The sequence below is a fragment of the Nerophis ophidion genome, unplaced genomic scaffold (assembly GCF_033978795.1).
Source record: "Nerophis ophidion isolate RoL-2023_Sa unplaced genomic scaffold, RoL_Noph_v1.0 HiC_scaffold_276, whole genome shotgun sequence".
In the NCBI taxonomy this organism is placed as follows: Eukaryota; Metazoa; Chordata; class Actinopteri; order Syngnathiformes; family Syngnathidae; genus Nerophis; species Nerophis ophidion.
Window position 1 is genome coordinate 72501 of NW_026907198.1, and position 3292 is coordinate 75792.

The following is a 3292-nucleotide window of genomic DNA, read 5'->3' on the forward strand; positions in this document are numbered from 1 at the left end:
CGCCGTAGGACCGAGCCCCTGTCGCTCCGGCCCTGGGAAAAGCCCCGAGAGGCTGGGTCGAATCAGGTCTTTCCATTTTTTATGTTTGTCCACCCAGGGTGTCCGTGTCCCCTGGTGTGTCCGTCATAGCGCCCCCTAGGCGGGCACGCCGTAGGGCCGAGCCCCTGTCGCTCCGGCCCTGGGAAAAGCCCCGAGAGGCTGGGTCGAATCAGGTCTTTCAATTTTTTATGTTTGTCCACCCAGGGTGTCCGTGTCCCCTGGTGTGTCCGTCATAGCGCCCCCTAGGCGGGCACGCCGTAGGGCCGAGCCCCTGTCGCTCCGGCCCTGGGAAAAGCCCCGAGAGGCTGGGTCGAATCAGGTCTTTCAATTTTTTATGTTTGTCCACCCAGGGTGTCCGTGTCCCCTGGTGTGTCCGTCATAGCGCCCCCTAGGCGGGCACGCCGTAGGACCGAGCCCCTGTCGCTCCGGCCCTGGGAAAAGCCCCGAGAGGCTGGGTCGAATCAGGTCTTTCAATTTTTTATGTTTGTCCACCCAGGGTGTCCGTGTCCCCTGGTGTGTCCGTCATAGCGCCCCCTAGGCGGGCACGCCGTAGGACCGAGCCCCTGTCGCTCCGGCCCTGGGAAAAGCCCCGAGAGGCTGGGTCGAATCAGGTCTTTCAATTTTTATGTTTGTCCATCCATGGTTTAAATGTCCCGAAATGTGTCCGGGATAGCGCCCCCTGGCCGGGCGCGCACTCAGGACCGAGCCCCTGTCGCTCGAGTCCTGGAAGTCCTTAAGAAAGAGGCTGGTCTGAAATCAGGTCGAAAAAATTTTTATGTTTGTCCATCCATGGTTTAAATGTCCCGAAATGTGTCCGGGATAGCGCCCCCTGGCCGGGCGCGCACTCAGGACCGAGCCCCTGTCGCTCGAGTCCTGGAAGTCCTTAAGAAAGAGGCTGGTCTGAAATCAGGTCGAAAAAATTTTTATGTTTGTTCTTCCAGGGTGTCCATGTCCCTAAATGTGTCCGAGATAGCGCCCCCTAGGCGGCCACGCATGTCCGCGTGAGCCCCTGTCCTCAGAGCCTGGAAGAACCATTCGAAAAAAGAACCATCGAAAAGAGGGGGAAAATCCAACTTTTGAGTCCCAAAATAGCTCACTTTGACTCGGACACATTTCCTGCCAATTCGGCCTGTCTAAGCCTGGCGCACCTACTAACGTGATGGGGGTGTTTTGGTAGACCTGGTAAAAACAGGGAAAATCGAAAGAGGCTTAAAGTAGGCTAGAACTCAAGCCTCTCTCGTTGTTGGACTTAGAAAAAATCCGGCTCGAAAAATAAATCCCATTGAAATGCATTGGGCTTGGCGCTGGGATTTTTTTCTAAGTATGTGAACGAAAGAGGCTAAGGAGGCTGGAAGTTAGGCCTCTCTCGTTGTTGGACTTAGAAAAAATCCACTTTTTTTGCACGGGATTTTTTCTAAGTGTCACATGGAAGAGGCTAAACAGGCTGGAGGCCAGGCCTCTCTCGTTGTTGGACTTAGAAAAAATCCCAAAAGTGGACACTCTGACAAAATCACGCATGTTGACACTTAGGCAAAAAATCCAACTTTTGCTCCACGGAAGAAAGAGGCTAAGGAGGCTGGAACTTAGGCCTCTCTCGTTGTTGGACTTAGAAAAAATCCACTTTTTTTGCACGGGATTTTTTCTAAGTGTCTCATGGAAGAGGCTAGACAGGCTGGAGGCCAGGCCTCTCTCGTTGTTGGACTTAGAAAAAATCCCAAAAGTGGACACTCTGACAAAATCACGCATGTTGACACTTTGGCAAAAAAGCCAACTTTTTTGGACTTGGCCCGGCTTTTCTTCCATTTGTCCCCCACTTGGGCTGGTTCACTCCTGGGTATCTTTTGGTCATTCCCGGGGGCCCCGGAGCTCGCGCAGCTCGCTGCGGGACTTCTGGAACTCCATCCTGGGTAGGATTTTTAATCAATTTCGGACCTTTTTCCAACTTTTTCTCAAATTGTCCCCCACTTTGGCTGGTTCACTCCTGGGTATCTTTTGGTCATTCCCGGGGGTCCCGGAGCTCGCGCAGCTCGCTGCGGGGCTTCTGGAACTCCATCCTGGGTAGGATTTTTAAACAATTTCGGACCTTTTTCCAACTTTTTCTCAAATTGTCCCCCACTTTTGATGGTTCACTTCTGGGTGCCTTTTGGTCATTCCCGGTGTTCCTGCGGCTCGCGCAGCTCGCTGCGGGGCTTCTGGAACTCCATCCTGGGTAGGATTTTTAATCAATTTCGGACCTTTTTCCAACTTTTTCTCAAATTGTCCCCCACTTTCGCTGGTTCACTTCTGGGTGCCTTTTGGTCATTCCCGGTGTTCCTGCGGCTCGTGCAGCTCGCTGCGGGACTTCTGGAACTCCATCCTGGGTAGGATTTTTAAACAATTTCGGACCTTTTTCCAACTTTTTCCTCAAATTGTCCCCCACTTTCGCTGGTTCACTCCTGGGTATCTTTTGGTCATTCCCGGGGGTCCCGGAGCTCGCGCAGCTCGCTGCGGGGCTTCTGGAACTCCATCCTGGGTAGGATTTTTAAACAATTTCGGACCTTTTTCCAACTTTTTCTCAAATTGTCCCCCACTTTTGATGGTTCACTTCTGGGTGCCTTTTGGTCATTCCCGGTGTTCCTGCGGCTCGCGCAGCTCGCTGCGGGGCTTCTGGAACTCCATCCTGGGTAGGATTTTTAATCAATTTCGGACCTTTTTCCAACTTTTTCTCAAATTGTCCCCCACTTTCGCTGGTTCACTTCTGGGTGCCTTTTGGTCATTCCCGGTGTTCCTGCGGCTCGTGCAGCTCGCTGCGGGACTTCTGGAACTCCATCCTGGGTAGGATTTTTAAACAATTTCGGACCTTTTTCCAACTTTTTCTCAAATTGTCCCCCACTTTCGCTGGTTCACTTCTGGGTGCCTTTTGGTCATTCCCGGTGTTCCCGCGGCTCGTGCAGCTCGCTGCGGGACTTCTGGAACTCCATCCTGGGTAGGATTTTTAATCAATTTCGGACCTTTTTCCAACTTTTTCTCAAATTGTCCCCCACTTTTGATGGTTCACTTCTGGGTGCCTTTTGGTCATTCCCGGTGTTCCTGCGGCTCGTGCAGCTCGCTGCGGGACTTCTGGAACTCCATCCTGGGTAGGATTTTTAATCAATTTCGGACCTTTTTCCAACTTTTTCTCAAATTGTCCCCCACTTTTGATGGTTCACTTCTGGGTGCCTTTTGGTCATTCCCGGTGTTCCTGCGGCTCGCGCAGCTCGCTGCGGGGCTTCTG